This window comes from Polypterus senegalus, chromosome 13, assembly GCF_016835505.1.
Source record: "Polypterus senegalus isolate Bchr_013 chromosome 13, ASM1683550v1, whole genome shotgun sequence".
NCBI classification, from domain to species: domain Eukaryota; kingdom Metazoa; phylum Chordata; class Cladistia; order Polypteriformes; family Polypteridae; genus Polypterus; species Polypterus senegalus.
This window is the reverse complement of record NC_053166.1, coordinates 24,056,842-24,076,662: the sequence shown is the minus strand read 5'-3', so window position 1 is coordinate 24,076,662 and position 19,821 is coordinate 24,056,842. Positions and strand designations below refer to the sequence as shown.

The window sequence follows — 19,821 nt, the reverse complement described above, 5'->3', positions numbered from 1 at the left end:
CAGAACCTTAACACAAATGATAAATATCTTGTCCTAAGAACTACAAATAATGAAATCAGTTTTTCAAGTAAATATTAATTTAAATTTTAAAAACTACATGCTTTGAAAAATATACTTAAATAAAGACAAGGTCTACTTCTGTTTATGAACTTTAATTATTATTATTGTTATTGTTGTGGTTGTTATTGACAAATTTGCTAATGATAAGTCACTATTGCACCGGAAACGCATAAAGGTTAGTGAACTCTATTTGATTTATGAGATTATTCTAAAATTTAAGAGGGAAATATCTGTGTTAATTAAAACTAGGTAGAAATTTGCAGTGGAATTAATTTGTGGAGTTCATTTTTTAAAAATATCACACATGACAAACAGTTACATAGGGTTTAAGAATTACGCTTATCTAAATCAATATCTAATAACGTATGCACTCACTCACTCACGTGAAGCCAATTTCAAATCACCAATTAGCCTGTTGTGCACGTCTTTGGCATGCAAGAAAGCTGAAATACATGGAGGTAAACATACATCACGGGCAGGGCAGGGATTTCAAATCCAGTTAGAAAGTCTGTCAAGATTTGAATGCACAATGTTGGATTCATAAGTGCTATGTTACAGTAACACTGCCACTTTATCACGAATCACTGCAAGGTTCTTTGTTAAGTATATAAAGTTTGGTATGGCAATAAAGTTGACAAGGCAGTAAGGTGATTACCACTTAAATACCTTTTGCTTAGGGCACCCTGGAAAGACTAAGGGCAAAGCTAAACCATAGGCAATGCTATTAGCAGCCATTATTTTGCATAATAGTCCTAATACTGGAAGTTATCAAAACTTCAGGGCAAAGTATTCAGAATATAACAACAGTTATTTATTATTTTATTTTTTGCCTTTGACATAGCATAAGCACAATTTTAAAAAGCTAGTCAAGAAGAATATTTTAATCAATCTTTGGGCACTGTTAAAAGTAAAGGTGCCCAAATGGTTCTTCTGAGCAAAGCAGTACGGGATCCATTTTTGGTTCATGAAATACCCTTCAACATGAACATTCTAGAAAGACCCTTTATTTTTTAAATTCATAGCAGACTCCACCTAGTAAATAACCATGAAGAGATGGTAACAGATTTGTGAAATAGCAATAAGACAGGATTTTAACTCTTGCTGCATATAATATCACAGACTAACTTCAGTTTTTCTTAATCCAGCGTTTCTCAACCTTTAAGTATTTGCAACCTGAGTTTTCATAACAGTTTTAGTCGTGCACCCCTAACATTTTTTTGAAAGGAGCCCACTGATACCAATTTGTTTGATGATATATCATAGATGCATGTTTTATTATACCTACTTAACTTTTATCAACATTTATCTAACACTATATTTATTTTTCTAGTATCAGAATGTAGTTTAAGATTAATTTGTTTTGGGTTCAATAGATGTATTTTTCATATTTTTGATTCTTGTTTTCTTTTTTCTCATCTTTGCACCCCCCTTTTTGTTATTTCATGCCCCCCCTAGCGGGGCCCGCCCCACAGTTTGAGAACCACCGTCTTAATCCGTGAAAGTCCTGCTAGGTAGCCTACCATACATTAAAGATTTCAGTTTTTTACTACATTTTGGGATGTTTTTTCAATGCACAAAGAACCAACTTCATATGCAGAGAATCCTTCCTACAATAAAGTGGTGCATCATCAGACAATACTTCTATGAGGACCAGAAAAAGAACCATAAAATGCTGTGAATGAACCATCATTATTAAGAGTGTACAGAAACTTTTCTATGATAAAATATAAAAAAGCATTGTACAATGAATTAAGAGACAGATTACAGTGAAACCATCAAGTTACATTTAATAACTCCAGAGCACTGTCATTCTTTACTAACAAGCACAGATATTGCTATTAAAATATAGATCCAGTTGACTAACATTAAGTAAAAAAGAAATATATTGCTTTTAATACAGAATGAACTTTGATTCACTGTTATTTGCAGGTAACCTTAATACTTAATGTCATTATATTAGACCTTACCGTGAGGCCCATTTAGTAGCACTATACACATTTTCATTTATTTCTCCTTATTGCAAGGAACAAATGGAAACAAGTTCTCTCTACCACCTCTGCTATTGGTGTGGCAAGCATGAAGCTGTATGACATTCGGCTGCTTGGTATTCACTTTCTAAGGATGTTTAGGTTACATAGTGTCAGTGTCAGTGTCAAGCATGTAGAAAATGTCATGTAGTAATGCCTTAACGTGCAAATATCATATGTCTTGATTATCAAGGTCTTTAGGCGGACTCATTTCTCTAATCATTTCTTTAATACAAGAAGGCTTTGCCCACATGGGGTGCGCCTGTCTTTCATCCCATGTGTAAAGCAGCATCAATAACCCTCCACAGCAGGGCAGGTCTGAAGACGCCACCTTCAAATTTTATACAGATCTGGCTTGCAGTTAAACTTTTTTTTTTTTTTTCTAACATGCTTTAAACTCTGTTTAAAAGTCTTTAGTTATTACAGCTGGTTTGAAAAAAAAAAGTTGTCTATCACCCTTATTTGACCAATGCATAGCTCACACTACACATATGGACACACTCTTAAAAATAAAGATGCCAAATGGTTCTTCAGAGCAATGCCATAGAGGAACCAATTTTGGTTCCCAAAAGAACCATCCACATGAAAGTTCCATAAATAAACTTTTATTTCCAGTTTCCAAAAATAACCATAATGACAAAAGTTTTCTGAATTACCAATAGATTCATGGTTTTAAAATAATCTTTTCTGAGTAAAATAACACAGAATAAGTTCATGTTTTCTTGATGTGTTAGTATACTGTTGGGTTGTTAACAATACGGTAAAGACTTTTTCTCTTATCCTTATATTAGTAACCATTTCAAAGTCAAGAGAACTAATTCGATATCCAAAGCAATTCAGTAAAGTGTTTTAAAGAACCGTTTTTTTTATATATATATATTCATACATGTAAACACACACACACACACAAATGAATTATATGCAATGTAAACAAGGCTGCTAGTTTGTAAAGCATAATATACATATATGTTTAACATAACATTTCCCAACCTAATTAGTCCTGTTCAGGGTCAGTTGAGCAAAAGCCGATTTTAGCATTAAGTTGAGCAAAACTGGGAAGAGTCCTGAACAAGTTTACTGAGCAGTGCAAGACCCACTCACAGGGCCAATTTAAAATTATTCTTTGGGCATGTGGAATTCTCTTTCTTTCTTACTTTCTTTCTTTCTCATGCATACGTGTACTATACATATCATACATATTTACAAATATGTATATCCTAATGCATATTACACCTAATTCTAAGATGATGGCTGTTACAATTTTTCATCAAAAAGCAGTTTTTTTTTTTTTTATTTAATTGAGGAAAAAAAAATGTGTATGAAATAAAAATGTAAGTGTCCACTAACAGCACAATCCTTAACACCACCATGCCATCCTAAATCTTAGAGTAAACTGTAGGTAAGAAAGGATTTGAAAACATTCCACATTCTTTTCTTAGGGTATGGTGTTTTAAGTGATAAGTTCATATTTATCTTAATACTAGGCTGACCCGCCTTTTAAAGCGACCGACGTTTAAGTTGACCACTTCTTAAGGCAATTCAATATGTTGATCAATTTGATATTTTATACAAACTCATTAATTTGGTTATATTGCATTTGAGCGGTATTACTTTAATACTCATAGTTTCTGTTATTTTTGTAATGAATTTTAAACTTTTTATCAATATTGAGGTCGCCCTTTTGAACCCCCCTGATATTTACTACGCGGTGAGGCATTTGTATTCCATCAACATTAATTATTTCCAGAGACATAATTTTGTCTATTTTTCCAGCGCATCGCGCACAAAAGCAAGGGAACGATGGGAGCACCAGAACTCTGCTCACATCGTGTCACTTCGTACCGCAAGCTGCAAGTACTAAGTCTGTGATAAGTGAAATACCGCTACGTGTTCCACTCACGGGATGGAAGGACAATCTCGACCGCTTTTATATAGTAAGAAAGAAGAAGAAGATATCACACAGTCTGGAGTAGAAAATCATCTTTTACCTGGAAAAACGAAACTACAAATCCCATCGTGCATTGCAAAATGGACGGGGCATGTGTGAAACTCCGCGCCTGCATAGCACTCACAGGACGAAAGGGACAATCCCGACCGCTTTTATATAGAAGGATGTATTTAATCCACTATGACTCCAAGATGCTTTTTAGAAGATGTACTTTCAAGTTTCAAACCTCCCATTATTAATTCAAATGTAACATTTCTGCTTCCTATATGTAATATCTAATATTTATTTACATAAAATTTTACCAGCCACAAATCTGTTTAAGCTTTAACTGTGTCCAAATCCTTCTGTAATGATATGAAAGATTCTAGATGATCTGATATTACACCTACTTTGGTATCATCTGCAAACTTAACCACTTTGTCATTTATATTCCTATCCAGCTCATTTATATAAACTTAAATATATCAGTAACATCAACTTTGACCCCTGCTAAAGACAGACCTGATATGGTTCTTCTCCTCACATCATAATCCTTTGCTTCCAGCATGTGCATCCATCCACCCATTATACCCTAAACTCCAACATCTTTTAGTTTAATGCCCCAGTTTCATATGTAGAATGTTATGAAATGGTTTCTGAAAATCCATTTAAATAACATCAAACACACCTACCTCTTTGATTATATTCTTTTGTTGATTTCTTAGCATATCAGTAAACTACAGCCTCCCACATATGGACCAATGGTGATTTCACTGAAACTCCTGTCCTAATACAATTTGCTAACCATTTTAACAAGAACAAACATGGCAAGTCAAGTGTGAAAACTTAAGCAAGAAATATTGAAAGGTTGACAGATTTCCAGTATCAAAATGGTCACATTGTGAAATATAAATCAAAACTTCAAAAAAATGAGCCTATTACAACCTGCAATAATCTTTTTCAATGAACCAACGACAGTTGTATATGTTTCTTTATTTCTTAGAAACCACGGCAGCAGTCTAAACATAAGTTCTCATTTATATTTACATTTATTTGCTTAGTAGAACTGTGGTGGGCTGGCACCCTGCCCGGGGTTGTTTTCCTGCCTTGCACCTTGTGTCGGCTGGGATTGGCTCCAGCAGACCCCTGTGACCCGGTAGTTATGATATAGCGGGTTGGATTATGGATGGATGGATGCTTAGTAGAAGCTTTTATCCAAAGGAACTTACAAAAGAGGTCAACATAATTGAGTAAACACCAGACTCGGGGAATGTTGAGGCATAACTACTGCAGGACAAGGCTACAGAACTGATCATCACAAAGGAAGAGGTCAGAACAAAATACAAGCTTTACTTAGTAGTTTACAAAAACCTAACAAAATCATTATCCATTTGCCAAACATGAAACTCTTCAAAACACTTCCTGTACATATTGAGGGAGCCAGAATTTCAAATGGAGGTGGGCAGCTCATTTCACCAACTAGGAGTTATACATGAAAAGACCCTGGATTAAAATTTGATACTACACTGAGGTGGCATCACTAGACAATCCTCATGTTCATCACACCAGAGTGGTCAAGAAGGAGGAGGACCTCATAAAGTGTCTCTCTCTCTCTCTCTCTCTCTCTCTCTCTCTCTCTCTCTCTCTCTCTCTCTCTCTCTCTCTCTCTCTCTCTCTCTCTCTCTCTCTCTCTCTCTCTCTCTCTCTCTCTCTCTCTCTCTCTATATATATATATATATATATATATATATATATATATATATATATATATGTACAGTATATAGGTGTTGACCAATTGACTATTCTGTAAGCAAGTATCCAGGATATATTGTATATGATAAAATGAAATGTCTTTATGATACAGAGGGTTTATGTTTAAATTTATCATTTTTACCATTTAAGCAAAGTTTGAAGTTTATACTTAAAAAATGATTTCTGTTTAAAAGAACATTTCTAGTTAAGTGTGGCAGACTAGAGAAATGCATTTAAACTGCATGAATGACACAGGACAAGAAAAGGAAATAATTATACACTTTATAGAGTATTTGTTTAAAAAAAATACAAGAAAAATAATGTTTATATTAGAAGAATTAAGTGGACAGGACTGGCGAGCTTTGGGCTGAATGGCCTGTTCTAATCTGGATAATTCTAATGCTTTAATGCTTAGATCAGTGGTCTCAAACTCCAGTCCTGGAGGGCCACAGTGGCTGCAGGTTTTCATTGTAATCCTTTTCTTAATTGGCGACCAATTCTTGCAGCTAATTAACTCATTTTCCTTTCAATTTAATTGACTTGGTTTTTAAGATTTGTTCCTCTGAATTTCTTTATTTCTTTCCTTAAATGGCACCCAAACAGAAGTGAAATGTGAAGTGAGTGAGCCAACAGAAGACCAACTAAGTCAGGGCCTCAAACTCCAACCAAATTCACTCCAACCAGTTGCTTAATTAGGAGCCGATTCTTGTTGTTAATTAAACCCGTTCTTTAATTCTATGGCTTGTTACTGCTCTCATTGTACAATAGCAGACATTTTCTCTTTTCTAAGAGCACTGTTAAAATGTTTTGGGGATCTAAGATCTGCATGTCTGGGACCCAGAGGTGGTCTTATAGGGGTGTGCGGGGCCTAGGACTGACCAACCCCACGTGGGGCCAGTTACGTCAAATACAGTTACCGGTATGTGTGAAATGCAAAAACTTGTGTGTGAATTTAATAAAAATAACGTTAACAAACACCGGATTTTCCCATTAGATTATTAAGCTAAATTTTTGTAAGATAAAACGCTGACTTTATCAAAATATAGCTGGTGAATATAACTTGACAAATTTGCTCGAACAGGACACGCGGACCTCAAAAGAAGGGCCCCCTTAGGCTCCGGGCCTGGGGCGTTTGTCCCACTTGCCACCTCCAAACGTCACTCTTGCTGGGACCTTTAACTTTCTTTATTTTCAGATATTGTATGATGGACACAGTTTGCTAGTCATATTTTGGTTCATTTTATATCTCATTATTGTTTGGCTGCTAATTAAGGAAAAAGAAACAAGGGGTCTGAGTCTTCAAGAGCAAGTCAATTAAAATTAATTCAAAAGAAGTTAATTAGCAGCAAAAACCTGTCACTAATTAAGAAAAGAATGAAAATCTGCTGGCACCGCAGCCCTCCAGGACCAGAGTTTGAGACCACTGGTTTAGATGGTGGAAAGCTAATGTTTCTGATGTTCATTACGAACAACCCATAATTATGTTATTAAAAGCAACACATGCAATAACACAAGACTGAGCTATGAATAAATGCACTTGAATAAGACAAAGAATAAATTAATATATGTCAGGGTTTCAAACAAATTTTACATACACTAAAAATGCAATTAACATTTAACAGACAGCGACACAATGATTAAGGCTGATATCTCACAGCTCCATGGCATTGAGGTTCATTTTGACACGTCACTGGCAGGACAGGATCAATTATTTTCCCCAACATTTTTTGGTGTTTTTTTTCTCCTGTGTAGTTACTGGCATTCAAAGCCTTTCTGATGGCACTGATTGCAGTAAAGGATCTGATTTAACTCAGGATTTACTCTTGGCCAAGTTTACATTTGTTCAGAAGGATAAAATTTTGTGTCACCTTTAAAGCCAACATATTTGTCATTCATAATTATGGTGGAAATTAAGCAGATAAATTGGATTGGAAAACCAAGCTTAGTCAGAAAGTATGTCAGTTAAAGAAATTAATCTAAATTTGCCTACTGCAAGTAAAATGGGTGTGTAAATGAGCGTGACCTCTAATGGATTGGTTTTCCTCTCAGAGTTAGTTCATACACTCAGCTCAGTATTATCAGGTGCATACTCCATTTACAATATCAACTACTCTAGAAAGGATGGATACAAAATTATATATAATGGTGGGTTGTATGGTGACTGTGGTTAATGTGGTTAGTGAGCCAGAAGACTAGATCAAAATTCCCAAGCAGAGATTGCCTGTTTTCTCCATAGATAAGTGTGACAGCTGTAGTACTGTTATCTTCACAAATTCAAAAGGCATGCATGGTTAACTTTGTTTTATTATTATTATTATTATTTTATTTTGTCATATCAGGAAATGTACCCGCCACTTACCTGAATTACAAAAGAAAAGGTAAAACTTACAAAATACACAAGGTGAGCCAAGATAGATTGTACCAGCTTTTTGCTTTAGAAATTTCAGATTAAAGCATATTTGATAATTTCTTGGTTGGCATAATGGGTGGCATGGTGGTGCAGTGGGTAGCACTGCCACTTCGCAGTTAGAAGACCCAGGTTCTCTTCCCAGGTCCTCCCTGTGTGGAGTTTGTATGTTCTCCCCGTGTCTGCGCTGGTTTCCTCCTGGTGCTCTGGTTTCCTCCCACAGTCCAAAGACATGTAGGTTAGGTGGATTGGTGATTCTAAATTTTGCCTGATGTGTGCCTGGTGTATGTGTGCGCCCTGCCAGGGGTTTGTTTCCTGCCTTGCGCCCAGTGTTGGCTGGGATTGGCTCCAGCAGACCCCGTGACCCTGTAGTTAGGATACAGCGGGTTGGATAATGGATGGATGGATGGTTGGCATAGCTGATACCAAGAAATAAACCCCGACAGACTCTTTCTTTACAAAACCTCTGCTGTCTTTAACTTTTCTGTTGCTGTTTCCTGCATTTCCATGTCTGTCCTGAACAAACAACAATATGCATTTGAAATCACAGAGTCTCCACTCCATTTACATATAAGATTACAAAATAATAATACAAAAAACAGTCAGTTCAAACACACTTCAAGGTAATGAAACAATGCAAACTACTAAAGAGACCAATTAGAGTGTGCAAGAGAAATTAGAATGGCAAAACTTGAAAAGCAGTATTGGCCTTCAAAGCACTTTTGGTAATCAGTGCCTTTCTTTAACTCTCTGTATCTTTATGTGCACACCTGCGTGTAACTAATTCATAATCTGAAATCTTCTTGAAAATGTGAAAGGTTTCAGTTGTCACTATCCTTCCATGGAAGAGAATACCTGCTTTTAAATTCACCTAAAAGTCAGTGTTACGGCAGTGCTTCCTGGAATATGTGTTTGGAAATATATTTCTTTTAAAATCTGAAGTATTTTTGTTTAATCGTTTTCACTGGTCATCATGTGTTGTTATACTTCTAGTTTAGTCTTATTGTGGATACATAATAAGAGTGTGTCACGAGAAAAGTCAGAATCAAATGATGTTACACGCAACTGTCATGCAGCAAATAATGTTTTAATGCTTCCATCTTTTTCTTTGACTCTTTCCTTGTGTAATTAGAGTAAGACAAGTTAGTTGAATATAAATACACAAATGAGAATATGCATTTTCATTTGTAAAGGAACAGTTTCAAAAGATAGATTTTAACCTCGTTTATTGTTGTTAATTAATTTTCATGAAATAATATATGGTAAGTATGAACTTGGTAAGATATGTGTAATATGTTAGTTCAATCTACAAATGTGTACTGCCGAAACTAGATCTAATAATTAATCGTGTTTAAGTCCGTGATTTTCATTACCTGCATTATGCCTTTGTGTTCAATTTAATCGATCGAGATGCGACCCCTTGTTTCATTTCCACTATCCTCAGCTAGCCATATCAAGGGCTTTTCATGCTTATATTCCCATTTTCAAGAATCGGAATAGCTTCAAAGGAAAAGAACACAAAAAGGTAATCTGTCTTACCTGCATAAGATCTTCGTCAGTAATTAAATCACCAGTGACGCGCTGTCTTGTTTTTGTTCCATTGGAATCGACTTCCACAGGACTTTGTAGCACAGGTTTCACATACTTAAATTCGCCTTTTCCAGAATCTGTCGTGAGGCAGACCTCATAGTTGTAGACGTGACAAAGAGTTCCCGTGGCTCCGACTTCTGCGTAACGGGGCGGGTAATAAGGAATAACGGGGAGAGTTCCGTTTGAGTACTCATTGAAAAGTTTAGAACGTCTCCATTTGTGCAGCTTTAGTGATATTAGAACAATAATAAAAACAATAAAAATGAATGACACTATCACTAAGGCGAGCACTAAATAAAACCTGATGTCGCCATCGCCACTGTTCTCGTACGCCAAATCGCTGAATTCTGTAATCGCCATTGCAAAGTTATCAGTAATGGCAACGTTGACATTCGCTGTTGCAGAGTGAGAAGGTTGTCCGCTGTCCTCTATTATAACAGTTATTCTTTGTTTGGTAGAATCTTTCTCCATTATTTGACGAAGGGTTCTAACTTCTCCATTATGTATGCCCACTTCAAAAAGTGTATGATCTGAAGATTTTACCATTTTATAAGAAAGCCAAGCATTCTGTCCAGAGTCCTTGTCAACGGCGACAATTTTAGTAACCAGATAGCCAACATCTGCAGAACGAGGTACGAATTCAGCTACCAGAGATCCTTTATTTGGAACAGGGTATAAAACCTCTGGATGATTGTCATTCCGATCCTGAATGTATACATCTATTATTACATTGGAACTGAGAGGGGGAGACCCTCTATCTTTAGCTATCACCGAGACTTGAAAATGACTCAGCTGCTCATAATCGAACGAACGCACCGCATAGAGGACACCTTCATCTGAATTAACAGACACGAATGATGAAACCGAGATGTTATTAATTCCTGTTTCTGCAAGCAGGTAAGAGATTCTACTGTTGAGACCAAAGTCGTCATCTTTGGCCCTTACTAAAAAAAATGAAGACCCTGGAGTGTTATTTTCCATGATGTATGTTTTATAATGCTGCTTTTCGAATGTTGGGGCATTATCATTGACATCACTAATCTGCAATGTGATTGTTTGAGTGGTCGAAAGTGAAGGCTCTCCTTCGTCTCTGGCCACAATTGTAATATTATACTGCGACACTTTTTCACGATCTAGAAACCCATCTGTTTGTAAAGTATAAAAATTATTTAAAGACGATGTCAATTTAAATGGAATGTTATTATTAACAGCACAAGTAATTTTACCATTTTTTCCCGAGTCTTTGTCTTGCACGTTAATCATTGCTATCACTGTACCCGGTGAAGAGTCTTCGGAGATTTGATTTGAAACTGACATGAGATTTATAAAAGGCATATTATCATTTATGTCAATTATTTCAATAATTACTTTACTAGAACTTGCGAGACCTCCAACGTCTTTTGCTTCTACGGTGATTTCATATATTTTATTATTTTCATAATCTATTTGACCAATAAGTTTGATTTCCCCGGAGTCTGGATTTATTTCAAATATTTCTTGGGCATTATCTGTTAAGTGAGAGAATAAGTACTTAATTTGTCCATTGGTGTCTTTGTCTGCGTCAGTGGCATTTACTCGGATTACTGCAGCCCCTAATAAAGAATCTTCAGGAAGAGCAGCTTTATACACCTTTTGAGTGAAAACGGGGGGATTGTCATTGGCATCGATAACGAGAATGTTAATTTCGACTGTGCCAGACCGCTGAGGCTCCCCTCCATCAACCGCTGTTAAAAGGAGCACAAGCTCTTCTTGTTTTTCTCTGTCCAAAGGCGTTTCTAATATTAAATTCACTGAGCTGCTGCCATCCGACTGCGTCTCTACCTTTAAATTAAAATAATCTTTTGGTGTAAGCGTGTATAATTTTATTGTATTTACACCAATATCACTATCTATAGCACTAGGCAGCGGAAACAATGCTCCTGGAAGCGACGACTCACTAATTTCTAAACGAATATTTTTTTTCAGGAAAGAGGGGCTATTGTCGTTTATGTCAACAACGTCAATAGTAACTCTATGAAATTCCATCGGATTTTCAAGGACAATCTGAAAATGTAATAAACAAGGAATGATTCTCCCGCAGATATGCTCCCTGTCGATTCTATCTCTGACGACTAGAATTCCTTTATTTACATTTAACTCCATGTATTCCGTGCCCCCTTCAGTATAAATGTGAGCTTTGCCAGATTTCAGTCTCTGATCATTGAATCCTAAATCCTTAGCAATGTTACCTATGAAAGCCCCTTTCGTTTTTTCCTCCTGAACAGAATAACGAACATCTCCATTCACTAGAAATGAATATACGGTAAAAGCAATTATGATCTGTACCTGCGTAATTCGTGTCCATGGCAGCATTTTCACAGATGATCCGAGAACAATAAAATCCGTTCCTTTAAAGGCTGATCAGTGACGTTTGAAATTCCTATAAGAAACTTTTATGATTATTACAAAAGAATGCATATTTATCCATTCATCTGTGTGTATTTTCCTTATATTTGTATCCAGAGCTCGCATTCAGCATTCTAGTCTTTGTGTGTGTCGAGGCCCTTCTGTCTGTGTGATACTGAAGCTGTGGCAGGGGAGGTGCTGCTGCATTTCTGCTTCGAGAAAATCTCCTCGTTGATCAACAGCGGCACTCGCAGTCCAAGCACAAAAATGCAGAACAGCAACACGAGTTTAAAATATCATGGTATACAACATATTAGAAAAGGATTAAATAACCGCATTTACAAGGCACCAAGAAATTCATCAAATACTGTACGTTGCTTTAAAGATATACCCGGAAATATAAAAACGTAGGCAAGGATTTTTTTAACTACTTATTTAAGTTCATCATCGTTTGATTTAAATATTTGCAAATCTTTTCATAATTTGTATGCAAAGAAGATTATTAAACTTTGAAAACCTTAAACATAGGGGGAAAAATGAAAATAAAATGTCTATGATTGTTGTCATGTAATCAATTAGATGAATATGTCAACATGTCTATTAAAGGGATTCCTCTGATTTCAAATGTATATTATTTTAAAACCTCCTTTTCATTACCAAGTTAAAGTGCCAATTCTTATTGTCAAGTAAAAGTCATACCATCATGTGTCGTGGTGAAAAATTCATCATCAGAAGGCTTTTTACCTAAAAATAAAGGCTATTAGGACTTGAGATAGACAGACAGAGTTTTAAGGCTTTATTGCAATAAATCAACCACACACGGACTCAACCCAATTCGGCCGAATGAGAGTGAGCGCCGATCATTACAGCCATTGAAGTTTTTATAACAATTTCTTATCATTTTGGCTTATTCAACTAGCTCATTCTGCACCTGGTTTACTGTATAGTATTCCTCTTGGTGTCTGTTTGGCCTATTTTGATTTTTCCAAGACTGGGTGGATGGTTTCCTCCCAACCTCTTCTCTGACTCCCTTTTTTACTCCTGTCTGACCAGACCTTGAGTTTCCATGGGAACCCTTGTTATCTCCTTTCTTTCCTATTACTATCCCCCTTATGGAATTTGTAATCTTTCTATGCTGTTTCATTTTCTCTAACTGGCCAAGGCTCCAATTCCATATATGGGTTTTCCTCTCTTAAGCCTTCCAAACTTTTTACAATAGTGACCTGAAGCTTAAGCTTTAATTAAAAAGAAGTATAGTGTGTGCTTTCATTTGATCATTGCTTGGCATGCTTGATTTGGCTTCATTTCTACACTAAAGATAATTGCTAATATATTCTTATAATATTTTTGCTAATGCTTGCATTTACTAAGGTTTTCTCTTCATGCATTAGGTCAGCGTGACCCTGCTTATAGTAAAAGCCTTTCTGCTGATTCAGCAACCCAGCTGGTTTCAGAGGCCTTCTTCTCTATGTTATTGTTTCCTAGCCTTGAATCACAGGTGTTCTCAAACTCTTATCCTGTCCAAAACTGGTCTCGGTGTACCAATTAGCTGTTCTTTTCTTTACTGTGGAAATTTTAATGTAAGCCTATAAAATAATGCAATATAACTGATTTTTAGTTAAATATTTGTTAGACCTATCGTATTTGTTTCAATATTCTAATGTATGCTTAATCTAATGTTTTAGAAGCTTTTAATTACTTTTTATGGCTCTATGTGTTAATTTTGCTGTTCTCTTATGCTAATAAAAATTTTTCCTTCTACACATGCCAGTCCAGCAAGGCACATTTTGTCACACTCCACTGCCATGTCATTAATGGAGGAGACTGAGTGATAAGGAATAAAATGTCTACAGTCAACTATTAATATATGTGTGATTATTGTCATGTAATCAATTAGATATGTCTTTGTGTCTATTAAAGGGATGGATGAGAGTGATAAGGAATTTGGAAACAGCAGCAATGGGAAAAGAGAGTATATTCAATTTTTACGTTCTTTATAGAAAACACATTTTCAGTTTAACTTTAACCTTGTTCACAAAATAAATGTAATTTAAGAGAAATTGAAAATTTCTTAAAGGAAAAGTGTTCCATCTGACAGGAAATCTACATAGTCGAAAAACATACAAACCATAAGTCAGAAATTAAAAGTTTTCAGTTACAGAAGAGTTTGAGATACTCTTTAAATTTAGTGGAAAACTGCATGTAAAATGTTAACCATAAAACGCTATTCTTTCATGGAAAGCAGGCATTTACACCCCACCCTGAATAGTTACTGTTCACCATTTTACTGTACAAAGACATCAAATTTAGTGACTTAAGACATTATTTTTACATATACTGTTGAATTTTCATGTTGGAATATCATCCAAGGATCACTAAAAGCAATTTTAAGTCCAGTACTGTATCTGAAAACATTTTTCAATGAAGTGCTATATCTAGAAACTTTGCATAAAGATTGACTGATGGCCACGTGAGTATTGGAAATACAATCCTGGAGGAGCCCTATGGATGCCGTTTTTTTTTTTTTTTTACCAATCAGTTTAGGAATCAGTGTATCACTCTTACATTTAATTGGTCTCATTTTTAAGTTATTCGCTCAACAAATATTTCAAACAAATTAATGAATATTTACATATGTTTGCAATAGTTTTAAATGTGTATGCTTATATTGCTATGTATTCATTAAGTCATTCATCTTCCAAAATAGCTTTATGATGAGGATTGTTGTTGGGAAGCTGGAGTCTGTCCCACCCAGCACATGGTGCAAGACAGGAAAAATCCCTGGATAAGACACCAGTCCATTGCAGGGTGAACACACACACACACACACACACACACACACACACTCTTCTCAGAGTGACCCAAAGGCTAAATGTGGGAACCACTTCATTGATATACTACAGCAAGAGATCACCCATGCTGTTTGATAGCACAAATTGATTTATACAGCATTCATTTAAGGTTTTTATATAGTGCCTTTCAAAAATGGCACAATACCTAAAACCGAGGGAATACTATTATTATTCTTTCCTTTGTAAAGGATTTTCCATAGTCATGCATTTTTCAATCGATTAAAAAAATTGCTTTCCACTTCAGAGTTGAGTGAAGATGCACAGCACGAAAACCAGTTGTGGATGGGATGCTTCTATAGATGGTAGACAACAACACTTATTTCAAAAGGGCTAACCCTGTTTTTTGCCTAATTATCCAGCTCTGAATAGCTTTTAGAATGCAGAAATTCACTAATAGCAATTCCAAGCAGAAATAATTAAAACATACTGATCATTAATGATTCACAAGAAAATAGGAACTCCACAAGGGGGATGCTGCCACACATCCTATTAGGCAACACTTGTCCTTAAGAGATGTCCTCCCACTGTCTTTCTATTACATTGGTGCTCAGAACAAGAAAGGGAATATGAACCACCCTGGCCCTGCCTTAATACAAGATACATTTTATACTAGAAATGGAAATATTTTCTCCAGTCATGTTTCAGTTTGTAACCCTGAAAAAAAAAATTGAGCCAGACTAAGCTTAAAAATACATCTATATGAATACCAAAGAATTAAATAATTGGAAATGACAGTTGCTTTCAAATGAGCTTCATGGAATTCAAGGCAGCTTACATGGTTTCATTACAAACAATTCTGAGCAGAGAGGGCCAGTCCATTAGGCAACAGAGATGGCTGTTTAGGGCCTTTAATGAAAGGTAAGGGGTTTATGAAACTGTGATGTGCACTGCAGAATCCAACCCACCATGCCATGGACTCCGAGGGGTTATGTAACTCAAGTAATAAGTGCTCCAAACCGCAAAACTCCAAATAAAGCTAGCAGCACTTTAAGGATTATATGTTTTGATTATGTGTTCTCCAGTACCATCAATATTATCTATCTATCTATCTATCTATCTATCTATCTATCTATCTATCTATCTATCTATCTATCTATCTATCTATCTATCTATCTATCTATCTGCCTGCCTGCCTAAAAGAGAAGTTAAAAAAGTTTCCACACTTATTTTTCACTCTATTTATTAAGAATTTCAAGAACAAATTAGATAGATAGATAAAAGTTTGTTTCATACTGGATTCACAACAAAAAAATCTGAAAATTTTTTGACTTTTCTTGCACTTAAGTCACAAGTTCAAGTTGCTGAACAGAAGTAGAGTACTAAATTTGGTTGAAACACACCAAGCATATAATGACTCCAATAGAAACAACAATGTGAAAATATCAGGAGCTATTTTCTATTGCAAAGCCATGCGTAATTGTTCTTCAAATTTTATTTTAACATGCAGCAGTGGCAATATCAATTTATTTTATTTCAAGAGCAGAATACATTTACATGCGCAAAGGGTATCCCTATATGGCTTAAGTTTTTTATTGCTTTTAACATGTCTGAATTGCTGTTGCACAATTTCTAAGAGAATTTTAAATTGCCAATTCTATACTGCACATGATCATTTTTGTTATTTATGATGGCTGTTTTATCTATTTCACAACAAGAATAAAATGACTTGTCAAGAGCAAGCCTTAACTACTAGTATATATATACCACCTGTCAAAACTTAAGACACACTCAGAAATGTTCATGATTTTGATAATTAAATAGATACTTTTTTTAAATCAATATATCATTAGTTATTACTAATGAAACTATTGCCTATTACTTTTTTAAATGTCTTGTTTTAATTTATTACTCACATTGTACTACAAAGCCCATTTCCAGCAGTTATTCCCTCAGTGTCCTAACGGTCAATTCCCTTATCTTGTCCTTAACTGATCATTTTAAAAGCAAATTGGTTACAGAAACATTTGTAATTAATTAGCACCACTGAAACTCATTTTTCTGTTCATGTGGGATGTGTGGCACTGGTATTCCTAAAGTTTGATTTTTCCTTAAAGAATAGAAAAAATGAAAACACTTTCTAAAGAAACATGTTAGTCTTTTGTTTATATGCAGAGTGAAGGTTCTTCCATGACAGACTGACACAAAATTAACAATTTCAAACAGTTGTCTATGACTTTCTTGAGAGAAAAGGGCAAACTTTTCTTAAAAGTTTTTTTCGTAACCTTAGATCTTCAAATGAGTGTCTCCTTATAATTCCAAAAGCTAAACTTAAAAGAAGTGGTGAGGCGGCCTTCTGCTGTTATGCACCTAAAATCTGGAATAGCCTGCCAATAGGAATTCGCCAGGCTGATACAGTAGAGCACTTTAAAACACTGCTGAAAACACATTACTTTAACATGGCCTTTTTATAACTTCACTTTAACTTAATCCTGATACTCTGTATGTTCAATTCTTCATAATAATTATTCACAGTGGTTCCAGAATCCGTACTGACCCCTACTCTCTCTTCTGTTTCTTTTTCCGGTTTCTTTGTGGTGGCGGCCTGCGCCACCACCACCTACTCAAAGCATCATGATGCACCAACATTGATGGACTGAAAGCCAGAAGTCTACGTGACCATCATCATCAGGTCCTTCCATGAAAACCCTAAATACAAAGAGGACTGTTTGACTAATGTTAGGTAGATTGCCCAGAGGAGACTGGGTGGTCTCTTGGTCTGGAACCCCTACAGATTTTATTTTTTTCTCCAGCCTTTGGAGTTTTTTTTGTTTTTTCTGTCCACCCTGGCCATCGGACCTTACTCTTATTCTATGTTAATTAATGTTGACTTATGTTTATTTTTTATTGTGTCTTCTATTTTTCTATTCATTTTGTAAAGCACTTTGAGCTACATTTTTTTGTATGAATATGTGCTATATAAATAAATGTTGATTGATTGATTGATTGAAACTGGGTCTAACCAGGATAGAAAATAGAATAGGAAGGCCCAGATGCACAACTGCATACAAGGATAAGAATTTCGGAGTGTATAGTTTGGAAAGAAGTTGGCTTCTTTCTTAAATACATTCCAAATACCAGCATCATCTACAACAGAGAAAAGACAACTCTAGGATGCTGGCCTTGGAGACAGAGTTTCAACAAAAAATGTCACACTTGAAACTAGCAAATAAAATTAAAGTATTACATTTGGCAAAAGAACACAGTATTTTTAAACATTCTAAACATAAAAAAGTTAAAAGTAAAAGAAAATGTAGGTTAAAAGAGAAATATTTTTAAATAATGATTCTTGATTTTTTTTTTTTTTTCTCCTTGTGGTATGTCTGTGTCAAGTCTGTGGATGGTTATGTCATGACAGTGCAGAGGTTGGCACTGCTACAGCACATATAATATGGGCAGTTCTGAAGAAGTGTAGCATGACTAGTAACAAAATTGAAATCATTGTAAGTGCTATTTTTTCCCCTGGATACTCTGGTTTGTCCCTCAAGATTCTAGGATAAATTTCTTTATGTGATGGACTGCTACCCACATCCAGTTCTTATATTAAACAAAATGATTTTCTGTTACTCTTCTGTTCATACAAAGGCACCATTCTTGATAGTTATATTGTAATATTTCATTATGAACAATGCTGTACATCCTCTCTCTGACACACAAACACTAATGTCTTTCAGCCAACGAATTACTCAGCAGAATGTAACTGCAAAACAATGCTGCTATAATAATAATCATAACAAAAGTAAAAACAAGTTTCAAAAAATAAAACAGCTTTAAGCTGATTAAGCTTACCTGCATTCGATCTTCCTCAGATATTAAATCACTCGAAATGCGACTCCTTTTTTCTGTTTCATTTGGATCCATACCCACGGTGCTCTGTATCAATGGTTTGACGTATTTAAATTCGCTTTGTCCGGAATCCGTCGTAAGGCAGACTTCATAATTATAAACGTGACAAAGAGTCCCAGTGGCCCCCACTTCTGCATAACGGGGCGGGTAATATGGAATAACAGGGAGAGTACAATTACCATACCACACTGTGACTTCACAGTAAACTGGGCAAGAAAATTACTGTGATGTAGCAGTATGTTGCTGTTGAATTACAATAATTAACCATTTTCAATTTACATTAATCTACTGTATTTTTACATGCTAACTGTAAAAGTAATGCAACTCAGTAGCCAGTAATTTACTGTAAATTTACAGGTGCAATAACAACATTAAATACTGTAAAGGACATTAAAACAACCTTGATCACCCATCCTATTTACCAAATTTTCCCAAATTTACATCAAGTTAAGTTCTGAAGGTCTCTAAAGTCCCCTTGTCCATCTCACTACTTGTTCACTTGTTCCTTGCATTTGTGGTTTTCTGTATGATGTTTGTACAAAATGTTTCCATCAGTGTCCCTGTAGTCAGGATTAGACTTTTATCAGTCACTTTACAACACATATAATCTTTAAATTATTGAAAATTAATAAAGTTAAACAAAAATAAAAACAAAAACACATTACTGTATGTGTTTTGCATATTTATTCAGCAGTGTTTCTTCAAACGTTAAATGCACAGAATACCTCAAGTATACACTTTTAAATTCAATAAAAGTCTTAACAGGCAGTTCAACTTTTTTTTTTAAATTGCACAAACAAAATTATCTAAACCTCACATACAGTAAGTATATGTACAAGAAACAAAAACACATTTTTTACTGTACTGTATATCAAATATCCTCTGTAGTAAACAACTTGCACATACTGTACCTCAGTGCCCGCAGTTATTATTGGCTGTCTAGTAGTCAACAGTGTATTATTTGTAAATATGTGCTAC

At 35.3% G+C, this 19,821-nt stretch overlaps 2 protein-coding genes across 3 annotated transcripts in view; both read right to left on the bottom strand.

The window, feature by feature from the left end:
- The window catches only part of LOC120542149 (protocadherin gamma-C5-like), a 497,784-nt gene that overhangs the window by 343,626 nt on the left and 134,337 nt on the right, over nt 1-19,821 (bottom strand). The window lies entirely within an intron of this gene.
- Nucleotides 1-19,821, bottom strand: part of LOC120542151 (protocadherin gamma-A8-like) — a 209,998-nt gene that overhangs the window by 161,126 nt on the left and 29,051 nt on the right. The gene's annotated exons all lie outside the window — the stretch shown is intronic.